The sequence below is a fragment of the Echinops telfairi genome, unplaced genomic scaffold (genome assembly GCF_000313985.2).
Source record: "Echinops telfairi isolate 266 unplaced genomic scaffold, ASM31398v2 ScPeMD7_5927;HRSCAF=6808, whole genome shotgun sequence".
Taxonomy (NCBI): Eukaryota; Metazoa; Chordata; class Mammalia; order Afrosoricida; family Tenrecidae; genus Echinops; species Echinops telfairi.
The window spans coordinates 2,179,936-2,193,090 of NW_022109827.1; positions in this window are offsets into that span (position 1 = coordinate 2,179,936).

Here is a 13,155-nt window from a genome sequence, read left to right on the forward strand (position 1 = left end):
TATTTGTGTTTTATTGACTATGCAAAGGAATTCAATTGTGTGGGCCACAATAAACTGTGGATAATATTAAGAAGAATGGTAATATCACTTTACTGTGCTCATGTGGAACTTGGATGGAGAGGCACTTGTTTGAATAGAACTTGGAAATACTGCTTGGTTTAAAATTAGGAAAGGTGTACAACAGAGTTGCGTTCTACACCATACTTGTTTCATCTGTATTCTAAGCTCATCATCATACAAGCTAGATTATATGTGGCATCAGGCTTGGAGGAAGGCTGATTAACAACCTGTGATATGCAGATGAATCAACCTTGCTTCCTGAAAGTGAGGAGGACTTGAAACACTTGCTGTTGAAGTTCAAGGATTGTAGCATTTAGTATGGATTAAAACTCAATGTCAAGAAGATCATCATCCTCACAACTGAGCCAATAGATAGCATCATGATAGATGGAGGAAAGATTGAAATTGTAAAGGATTTTGTCTTTTGTGGATCCAGAATGATCATGAAAGCAGCGGTCAATCTATCAAAAGATGATTTACATTAGGTAAATCTTCTGCACAAGACATTTTTAGAGTTTTGAAAGGCAAGGATGTTACTTTGAGGACTAAGGCACCTGACCCAAGCCGTTGTGTTTTCAATTTCCTCATGTGGATGTGAAAGTTGCACATTGAATAAGGAAGGCTGAAAAGATCTCATGCATTTTAGTTGTGGTGTTGGCAAAGAATATTTAATGTGTCAAAGGCTGCTAAAAAGACAAACCAATCTCTCCTGGCAGAAGTATGACCAGTATGCACCTTAGAGGTAAGGACGGTAAGACTTTGTCTTATATACTTTGAACATATTGTCAGTAGAGACCAATCCTTGGAGAAGGTCATCATGCTTGGTAAAGTGGAAGGGTAGTGGAAAAGAGTAAGGCTCTTATCAGTGGCTGTAACAATGAGCTTGGGTATGGGAATGTTTGTGAGGATGGGGCAGGACTGTGATGTGTTTCATTCTGTTGTGCATAGGGTTGCTATGGGTTGTGTATTAGGCAGGGTTCTCTAGACAAAAAAACAAAACAAAACCCAGGACACTTATGATTATATATATCCAAGGACTATATATATATATATATATATGGATATGTTTATACAGCAAGAAGAAATATAACAGCTGATTAGTCCACACAGCAGTACAGAGGGCTCAGTTCAACTCACTTCCATGGAACAGTTACTACACTGGAAGTCCTTCATCTCAGTGGGCTGCTGGGTCCAAGGTCAAGGAAGCAGACAGCAGAGTGCTCCCTGAGGCAAGACAGTCAGAGTCTGCCCCCAGTCTGCAAACAGTAGGGCGGGTTAGCATCAGTCAGTAGGTCCAGAGCTTAGCAAAGCAGGCCCAATGGGATATTGAACTCAAGCAATATAAGGCAACAGGATCCACCAGCCTCAAACTCAAGCAATGTATGCACCAGCAGTGCGATGAATCAGGTCTTGAAGGAGCCTCAAGCGCAAGCAACAGAATCCCTGGGTTGTCTTGGTCCACAGGTAGCATAGCTCACATGTTGAAGCAGAGAACTAGCTACAGCAGCTGCATGCATGCTCCAGCACACTCTGATCACCAGAAAGCAAGAGAGAGGGAGGCAGATTGCGACCTGATTAATCCTACATGCCCCTATTGGCCAGGTTGGCACAATAAACCTATTGATCACAGGTTGTAACTTACTTTGTGGCTCTAAAAACAACAAGAGCATAAATATATGATTCAGAAATACAGTGAAAGCCAGAATGTGATGATCTGTCTTATTTTTCCAATTCTCACAAGGCTTACCACTTTTCTATCTTTCTGACAGGTTTGTGCCTTCACAGTCAGGCTTTCTCAGTTTTTACTATCTGTAGTAAATATAAGGAGAAATAAAGCTAAAAAAAGCCTGACTTCTTTGGTGTGAAAATATGAGGGAAGGACAGTTTTCGTGTGTTAGTCTGGGTACATTAGAGAAACAGATCCACAGAAACTCATAAGTATGAGAGGATTTTATGTAAAGGGTAAATGCACATCTAGAAAACATCCCAACCCAGTGTTGCCCAAGCCCACAAGTCTAACATTAGGCCATATGTCCAAAAACAATCCGCAAGTCCTCCTCCATCTCACAAAACACACACTATGATGCTGACTGCAGGAGGAAAGCCGAATCAGTGAATGTGTAAGCATCTCAGTGCTGGCAGGCAGCAGTCTCCACACGGCTGCTCCAGCACCCAGGGCTGCATCCGGGTAGGACCATGCGACTTCTTCTTGGGGATGTCTTGCAGGAAGTCAGCCTTGCCAGCTGAAGCTGGAATTGCTAAGGCAGCTGCACTCTGGTGCGACCATCAGAAAGCAAGAGACTCGAGAACTAGAAAGGCGAGGCTCACCGAGCCATTTATCCCTCCGCCCTTCAATTAACCCCACATGTGTTTATTGGCCTGGTTGGCACAATAAACTTAACTATCTGACCATGTAATACAGTATTAGTATTGTTTATATATTAATTAGGTAAGATACCCTGGTGTGGGGATGGTTAAAATCTCAGACAACTAGTAAAGTAAAACCCCCTATTAGAATCCATCAAATGACTATAGGTGAAAAAAGACCAGGTGACCTGTTCCTTTAATATTACAACCTAGAGAAGCCCTCGGGTCTGTTCTTGTCTGTCACATAGGGTCACTATGAATCAGAATCCATTTGATGGCACACAAGAGCATTAATTAGTTAAACGCTAGAATCAATTAAAATTTTAAAAAAGAGATATTCCATAAACTCTGTAGTCTGAGTCTTTCACTTTAATCAGGTGATGATTTTGGTTAAATTAGAGTAGATAATCAGGGTTCCATTGTTTTCATGTTCCGTTTTTGTTTTTGTTTGGTGCAGTGGAGCCAGACGAGACTTATGGCAAGCTTGTGTACAACAGAATGAAGCACTGCCTGGTCCTGAGTCACCCTCACCATTGTTCGTCTCTTGGGGCCCATTGTTGCAGCCCCTAGGCCAATCCATCGTTGGAATAAGAAAAATCAATGCTTACTCACTTAAGCAAAGTAAAAAACCCATAACCAACGTCACTATGAGACTATGGATTGATGGAGAGAATCTAAAGTGAGGAAGAGGCACTGGCTGCGTTGATGCAAGCACGCGGGCCAGGTTTACATTCCAGTTGCTTTTAGTTTTCGTTCCTTGAGTCCAATTCCCAGCAACCCTATGTGTGCAGGATAGAATGATGGCATTTCCGAAGCAGAAATTTCTAGGTTCTGAGGCAACCCCGGGTGGGATCTAATAGTTAATATTTCCATTAGTAGTCGGGCACTCTTTCATTTGTATCACCAGCGAAACCTTCCAAACCAAAAATCCAAATCTACTACTGAAATCAGTACTTACCCTAGCAGTGCTGTAGAGAGTTTCTGAGGCTGTTGATCTGCAGTAGTCCCATCTTCATCTCTCTCCTGTGCAACGGCTGGCAAGTCTGAACTCCAAACTTTGCAGATAAGAGCATAATATCTAGCACAGAGAGCCATTTAGTGTAAACTACTATAAGTCATCATGTTGTCAGCATAGCAGTGTTTTGGAATGAGACCATTTGAAACATTTTATTTTCTCTCAGAGTGGAATTTCACTTCAGATATGAATTTCTAAAAGAAAGCGTCAAATTAGTCCAATTTAATTTATAGTGCTGATCCTTCCTTAGGGAAAACATTGTTGCTATGTTTACAAGATCAAGGTTTTCCATAATGGATACTGCTGAGATGTAACATAAAAGACATGTACAAAGGGTCTTTCTAAATCTCTTTTTTTCCCACATTTGTTTCTGTTTTGCATATAATGTATGCCTTCATTTCCACCTACAGGCACTATAATAAAAGGCAGAACTCTAATGCCAGAAGTAAGAACATGGAACTGACATTTAAGGAATAGATTGTATTATTAGATTTGCAATTAAGGATCTGCTTAGCCATAGGCAAACCATATAATCTGCCTGGGCTTCAGCTACCTCTTTATTAGGATGGAAATAGTACCTCATGTCTTAATTATCATATTTATAACAAGCTTTAAAGTTAAAACTTTGAACTCATTGAGCATGCCATCTTAGTCTCTGGTAGAAAAATTAGCCCAAAGTAACCAAAATTCATTGCTTGCTGCTTATTACCAGGTTGATTTTAGGCATGCTGATTATCTAACATATCAATTAACAGAAATCTAATCATACTAGATGGATACACTCTGGCACAGTGTTTAAAAAATCAACTTCTTACTCAAAAAGTTGGTCATTCAAACCCATCAGTTGCTACTAGGGAGAAAAGATCCGGAGATTTATTCAGGTAAGGATTACTGTCTAGGAGAGCCTATGGGGATGTTCTATTATGTCATATACAATCAATCACTAGGATACAATGAAATCCGTGATGTGCAATATTTAGTTTTATTTCACTTTAGGATACATATAAAAGAAAACAAAGAGTTAAGCGCATGTGAAAACATATATGCTGTCATAGTTAGGTGCTATCGAGTCGGCTCGGACCCATAGTGACCAATGGGCATCAATTGGCTCAGGCATAGGAGTGAATGTGAGGATGGTACAGGACCATGCATTGTGTTGTGCACAGGCTCACTATGAAAAATTTTTTTACTACTTAACTGAAAAATAAGTGTCTGCCAATTGTGTTCAATCCATGACCATTTCCCTCCCATGAATTAAAAAAAAAAAAAGATTATGATGTTACAGATTCTTTGTGTTTCACTGCTAAGATGAATGCTCAATTTAAGATATTTTCATCTTAATTCAGAATTCAAATGAAGTACTTGCTTCTTATTAAAATAGTCATAGTAATCACTGGCTTTCCTTATGTAGATTATAAAACTGAAGCTTGAATGACAAAGATGAACAAAATTCAAATTCATGATAAACAACCAGTGCTATAGTTCAGACTTGTGAATTATCAGACTTACATTTATTAATTGTGTTCAAGTTGTATTCAATAAGCAATGCTGTCACTTTGAGAACAAAGGTGTGCCTGATCTAAACCAGGGTACTTTCAATCCTCTCATATGCATGTGAAATCTGGATAATGAACAGGGAGGCCTAGGAAAGGATCCATGAATTTTAATTATGGTGTTGCAAAATAATTCTGAATATTCCCAGGACTTCCAGAAGAAGTGTATTTAGAATGCCCCTTAGCAAAGGGTCTCGTGAGATTGTCTTCTGTATGATGGACATGTTGTCAGGAGGACTCTGGTTAAAAGGACATCTTGTGTGGAAAAGAAGAGGCTCAGCAGAAACGATGCAGACTCTCAGTTCCATCAATTTACACAGTGGCTGCAGCTATAGGTTTTAAGATAGCAGCAATTGTAAGGAGAGTTTAGGACTGGGCACTGTTTTGTTCTGTTGAACATAAAGTTGCTATGAGTTAGATTAATTGGATGATAAATAAGAACAAAATTAATATTCAATTCAGAAAAAGGAGGAGGAAAAAATCTATCAAACCCTTATAAGAATATGCTGTCCAAATGTTGAAATCAAAAGCATTCTTATGTTCAAGTCCGGAGTTGGAATACTCTTAATTGAACAAGTAGAAGGACATTGATGAGGTGTGTGTGTGTGGCAGGACTGTTTTGTGTTTGTTTCATTTGTATTTGGGGGAGAGGGGGCAGGACTGTTATTCTGACCAGAAGATAATAATATCTTTTGAAAGTAATTTAAAATGAAGTGCAACAAGACCAGATAGATTGATTGTATTAATTTATGTTCCTGCAGGTTTACTTAATACTTCTTTGAAACTATATATTGGCAAATGAATAAGTCTTAGACATCTTTGTTTTTCATATTTTACTTTCAGTCAGCCATATTCTTTTCCTTTTACTGATTTCTTTCTTCCTTTCCATTGTCATACCCTTTTTCTGTTTCTTTTCCTCCTTTTGCAGTTTGTTCTTCTATTTCCCTTCTTATTGTCATTGCGGCCTTCCTGCCCGTCCCTTTGCTCTCCACCCTTTTCACTATTGTCACGTATCCTTACAAGTCTCTGTGTTCACGCAGACAGGAAAAATACAACAAGATTAGGGTTCTTTGATTAATGTCACGTAGTTTGTCAACTTAAAGTATATGATCCTTAGAGTGACTTCGTTCATTTTAGTATGTGATTTATTTACCTTTCCAAGAAATAAAATTTTGCAGCATTTTTCTTTAAAAGATGGGATTCAAAATAGAGAGAAGTGGGGCTTATCTTGTTTAATACCTCAAGCCTTTCACAGCATTTTCCTAAAATATTTTTAATACCATATCTATGTGTATATATATATATATATACATATATATATTTTTGTATTTGAAGTTTGTTATTTTATGAAGCTTATCCCTGGTGTCAGGGTGTAATTTTTTTTTTTTTAGCTCCAAGCATTTGCTTCATGTTCTGAGGCTTAATACTTACAATTTACTTTTTTTTCCTTGTACTATTTTTGTCTCTATAGTCTGATGTTTATTCTACTCTTGCTGAATTTTAATAAATTTAACATTGTCTTACTAATATACACACATATTCTCTAATCTTCCCCCAAAGACTAAAACAAATCTGTTATGAAGAACAGAAAACCTCTAAATCCAAAAGCGTTTCTTTACAACAGATGTTCTCAAATGATAGAGTATGTTAAAATGCACATTAGAAACTAAAAATTACAGTACCTAAATAATTAATGTTAAAATAAACATAATGGGTCTGAGAACTGAAAGGATGCAATGATGAAATGACTAGTGTCCAGAAGTCCCAGGACCTACACACAGAGTTAGGGTTTCGTCATCAGTTCTTGTCTTCCTCCAAGCTCAGCCCCTCCATTTGATTGAATTGGCATGGCTATGTCCTCAGGTGAGCTCTAGAATGCTGGTCCCTGAGGTAGACTCAGTATTCTGCTGAACATTGGCACAACACTCTCATGGTGCGTGGCACTTCCTGGAAACACTGGTGAAATAAAGTCGTATTTCTCAGCTTGTGGCAAAAATTCAAGAAGACATTTATTTTCTGCTATTCATATTGACCGAGATACTTGGTTTTGGAGCTGAGTTAAATGTGGAAAGATGCAGAAGTCCTGCTGGCATTTATTTTGCTAGTTTCAGATTTTGCAATAAGTAGAGCTAAGTTTTCTACAGTTTTTTCTTAATCTTATCCGTACAGCTGCTTTGTTCCTGGAGCTCAGCGTCACGATAAGGTCTGCCTGATAATTTGGTTCCTTGAGTTTAATGAAAAATCAATTTCTCTGTATGCCTCGTTTAGTAATATTATTCTTGGAGTCTTTCCTAGGCTATGCCATGTTACTCCAATTCTTCCAATAACATTATAAACAGTCATTCTTAGAGTTACCTTAGTTTGAAAGATTTTTATCATTTGCAACTGAAATCTACTTCACTGATAGGCATGATAACAAAAATTGTTGTAAGTCAAGGATTCGTGATTTTGAATCCAGAAAAACCAAGGCTTACTTGATCTACTTACAAGTGGCAGGTTGAACACAAGTTAGGCTGTGACAATAGATATGGAACACATCACCTGTGGCCATTTGAAATGGAATGACTATTTCAAACATGGGTTTGTTAGACAAAGCAGCGACTTCCAAAAAATAATACACATTCCTGGATGGGATGTCTGCTTCTGAATGTACTGAAGAACATAAGAAAGAAAGGAACAGGCTTTTAACTTGAGGCAGGGCATAGTCTGAGAACAAAGTAACTTGTATGACTTCTTTAAAAGAACTCTCTCTCTTTTGAAATCCCTTGATTTGCGTTTCTCAAAGCGGATGCATATGCTTGTTGATTGCTGAAGCACCTTATCTGCAATGTATGGAGTAGGACATGGAGTAGTAAAAGGTAGGTACTTCAAATTAAAATGTTGTGGCTAATTGCTGAGAACTCTGAACTGTCCCTCTATTCTCTTTCCTCTGCCCAGGCCCATTTCTCCACTGTGATAACTCAGACACCACTCAAATGTCACTATTTCCTGGAAACTTCCCTTATTTATCCAAACATAATCAAGTAACTTCGTTTTGTTTATATGTGTTTTTTCTGTTCTCCACTTGGTACCAGTCTCTGATAAATGAAGCTTCTACATTTTCAACTAAGACATTTAAGAAACATTTCAAGGAGTGCATGATCAAGTGTAAGTCTTTTGATACACCATTACAAGCACCATCTCTCTATAAAACGAATCTACAAGGGGGCACCCCCCCCACCAAAAAAAAAATGGGGAAATGCTCTGCTAGGTGGAGATTTCATAGTATGTCTCTTTTCCTTCTAGGCAAGCATCCAGCAACTCACTTTGAGTTAATGCATCCTGTGGCATTGCCCAGGAAGGTAATCTCTGGTCACAGTGAATTTTTTCATAAAAGCAGTTTCCCTTGAACCTCGTTTTTGTGATGGCCTATTTTAGAGAGCAGTGTGCAACTGTGAAATTTTGTTTTCTGATTAGGAAAAATGCCTCAGAAACTATTGTGATGTTGAGCGAGCACAGCTTACAAGGACAGCGCTGTGGGAAAAACTCAAGTGTATGAGTGGCTTTCTCCTTTCAAAAAGGTGAAATGTTGATCGATGCCAAACTAATTATGGACATCTGTCAACTTCCAGAATGGACAGAAATGTCAACAAAATTCATGCAATTGTGCTTGAAAACCAGTGTTCGACCATTGAAGAGAAGGGGAAGTTATCTGGGCTATCTTGGACCTCGGTTCAGGGAATTTGAATGAAAGATTTGGGAATGAGAGGGGTCACTGCAAAATTTGTGCCCCGGGTTCTGACTGAGCAGGAAAAGAGTGTCAAGGAGAAACATGCTGTGCTTTGAAAGAAGAACTCTGAAGCGACCCAGACTATTTCCCAAGGTCATTACTGGGGAGGAGACATGGTGCTATTCTTATGACCCTGAACGCAAACATCAATCCAGCCAGTGGAAGACACCATTGTCACCTCGCCCCACAAAACTCTGTTAAGCGAAATCAAAGATCAAGGCAATCCTCATTTGCTTTTTTTGATGGGAGGGGGATAGTGCATTTGGAGTTTACTCCATCAGGTCAGACTGTTCATCAAGCTTTAATTTAATTTAGATTGTGTAACAGTGTGTGACAAAAAAGGCCTGATTTGTGGCAGAAGGGGGACTGGTTTTGCCACCAAGATAATGCACCTGCTCACATATCAGTGCACCAGTTTTTGGCAAAAAACAGCATTCTTCTCTTGCCCTATGTACCTTACTCACTTGCCCTTGCTCCCTGCAAATTCTTTCTGTTTCTGTGAATAAAGAGGGACATGAAAGGAGAGCGATTTGATGACGTAGAAGAAGTGGAGAGAAAAATGAGGGAGGTGCTATCAGCCATCTAAACAGATGAGTATGAAAAATGTTTCCAAGAATCTAATCGCAGATTTGAGAAGTGTATTAACTGTAATGGAGAGTGATTTCAAGATGATAAGGTTATTTTGTAAAAAAAAAAAAAAAAATAGATAGCTGTGAAAAAAATTCCATTTTTTGGATACCCGCTCATATTTGTACACATTTATAGTAAGAGTATTAGAATAGTGGTGAATTTATATAATTCCTCAACAACATACTTCACATTTATCTCTTTTGAACAATTAAATACCTTGAAACAATTCATATTCAACAATTCAATTCAAACAAAACATCCATATAAAATAACATTTATATCATAGAATCCATGAAGAATTTTGTAAGAGTAATTCTTACTAAAATTTATATACAATCCATTGATAACTGTTATCTGTAATATAACACGTGGAACAGAATTTTAGAATAAAATATATTCTATATATTATATAATATGAAACATATTATGTATATGTATATATATTCTGTTCCACATGTTGTATTGAAAATAGTATACACACTCTATATAATGTAAATAATGTGTATGTGTGTACATATATACAATCACTTTCTGAACCCAAATTACCCTCATTTTCCAGCATAACTTTTATAAAACAAACCAAACAAAATGAAAAATGAATCCAAAGCTGATAAGCAAATTTTTATCCATAGTGACTCAATAGAACCCTGGGGTTTTCAAAGCTGTTATTTGTTGTAGAAACAGACTCCTTATCTTCTTTTACTGTGCAATTGGTGTGTTTGAGCTGCTGAACTTTCACTTAGCCCAATATGTACATTTCACTTTATAACCCCTAATGTACATTTCTTTTCAAAATATCAATTAGACAAATATACCTTATTGTGAATCATTTTCCCTTTCAGAAAGCGGTACCGTAGTGCTCCATCCCCAGTGTTTGGTATAGTTTTAGTATTCTCTCATGCTCTCTCAAACATGCCTTGTCATGATCACACATTGTTCCTATATTACAATGTCATACACTCTTTTCTTGTCTTAGTTTTCAATTTCATTTAGATTTGTTTGATATAACTACTTTATTTGAAAATTCCCTTCCTTTATAAAGAACACCAAAACAATAAAATGGTATCTATTTTTGAAATACTATCTCTTCACTTTACAATATCAACTCCAAGTATAATACCATGCATTCTTTATTTTGTTCTGCATACTTTTAACACAATCTTCATACTTTAAGAATTATTATGTCTCAAGTGATATTATTCTTCCAATTCTGAATACACTCTACTCCTTAACATTGAGGTTTTGTCTTCTTTTCATCAAGTTAACTGGTTTTGCTTTGGGCTTAATGTAAATTGTCTGCCAGAATTTAATTTCAGGTGCACATGAGGTAATTTTTTAAGATGTGAAAGTAACCAAGATTGTTCCTCATTAAAGGCATATATAATTTCATACGCTGGAATCCATAGCCGGGATTCCAGATGGCTTGATATATAGACGATTTTTAAAACATGATTTAGCACTTTTCTACAACTGAACTTTTAAAAGTGTCTTTATAAAGTCTAGAAAGCATCAATTCTTAAACTAATCTTTAATTTTACAGCTATCAAAGTTCTATGATGATAAAATTACTTTCTGTGTAGGATGGCTTCCTCACTACTAATTATTTCCACTATTTGTCTGTCAGTTTGTCATACTTTGATGGGTTGTGTGTTTCTGTGATGCTCGAAACTAAGTCACAGGTATTTCAAATATCAACATGGTTACCCAAAATGAACAGGTTTCAGCAGAGCTTCCAGACTAATAACAGACTCTACAAAAGGAATAAGCTGTCCCCATCTGAGGAATTAGCCATGGAGAAACATATGGATAGATTTTAAACCTTGCCAGATTCTTAAAACGTAATGAAAAGAAGACAATTGTCAGAGGTGATGTCAGAACATGAACCCCCCATGTTGGAAGGCACACAAAATAGGACTGAGGAAGAGATGCCTTCTAAAATCGAATTGACCGTAATGGTCTGTATGGAGTAAAGTCTGGGGAAGAAAATCCCGCAGGAGCTGCATTTGCTGATGGAGTATGACTCAAAATAAGAAGAAATCGCTTCACTCATCAATTAATAATTGGAACTTGGATTGTTTAAGGTATGGATCTAGGAATATTGGAGTTGTAAAAAAAGAACGTATAAAAATTGACATTCTAGACATTAATGAGCTGCCATAGACTGATATTGGCCATTTTGAATAGCTATGAAACAATCCAGAGTAATGAAATGACATTCTTTATCAAAATGGACTTTTCAAGATCTTGAAGAGCAATGTTGGATTGTGTGATAGGATTATGTCTATCCACATCAAGGAAATTCAATAAATGCAGCTATTATTTAAATTTATGTACCCAACACAAAATGAAGATATCTAAGAATGCTAACAATATTTTCAGCCTCAAATTGATTATCATGTAGTAAAGATTCATTGGTAATTATCGGCAATTGGAATGCAAAGTTGAGAACAAAGGGAAAGAAACAATAGCTGGGAAATGTGATGTGGGTGTTAGAAATGAAGCTGGAGATCTCATAATAGAAGTTTGAACACCAGCAACTTGTTCATTTCAAATGTCTTTTTTTAAAGCAACAATCATGCCTACTGTGGTGATTACACGTGTGCATTTCTCCAGAGGGAATACACAGAAGTCTAATTGACTACATCTGTGCGAAGAGATGATGGAGAAGCTCAATTTCTGCAGCTAAAATCAAGGCTAGGGTTTGATGATGGAACAGACCATCCATTGCTCATATTTAAGTTCAGGTTGAAGTTGAAAAATGCTAAAACAAGTCAAGGAGAGCAAAACTATGACCTTGACTATATCCTCCCTGAACTTTGAGAACACCTCAAGAGCAGATTTGCCGCTTTGAGCTCTATTAACCCAGAAGACCTGAAAAGCTGTGAAATGACATGAAGAAAGCACGCCTAAAGAAAGCAAAATATCACTAAAATTCAGGAAAAAATGAGACTGAAATATGCTCTTAATCATAGAGTAACTAAGGCACATAAAACAGATGATGCGCTGGACAGAAATTTTCAAAAAGCAGGCTGAGAAGTCACAATAAAATGTTATGATGAGATGTGCAAAGGCCTAGAGTTAGAAAACCCAAAACCCAAAAGGAAAAACACGCTCATCATACCTTAAACTGAAAGAACTCAAGAAAAATCCAAGCCTCTAGTACCAATATTGGAAGATTCTACAGGCAAAACGTTGAATTCTGCAAGAAGCACCAAAACAAGATGGAAAGACTACACAGCCACCGAAGACGGGTTGACATTCAAACATTTCAAGAGGTAGCTTAAAAGCAAGAAACAATGGCACTGAAGGAGGAAGTTCAAGCTTCACTGAAAGCATAAGCCAAAAACCAAATTCCAGACATTGACAGACTTCCAATTAAAACGTGTCAGCAAGCTGATGAAGTACTGGAAGCACTCACTCATGTAGGACAGGACATTTCTTACATGCATACAGCATGCATTCCAAGTTCTGACGATTAATTGAAGTTTGCTGCTGTTTCTATATTTTGGAGTCTGCTTCTTCATCAAATACAGAACTCAGAGGCTTTACTCCCCAAGGCTTTCTTCCCTCCAAATCATACTTGGAGCAGATACCGCTTCCTCAGTCATATTTTGACACGGGGGGCTCATCGTCTGATATGATCACTCACAAGGCTCGGCTTCTGTTCACGGAGTTTTCAGTATCTGACAATGTTTTAATTCCATCCATAAGTGTTTTCTGTGGCTAATTCCCCAGAATTGGACAGCCTATTCCTTTGTGAT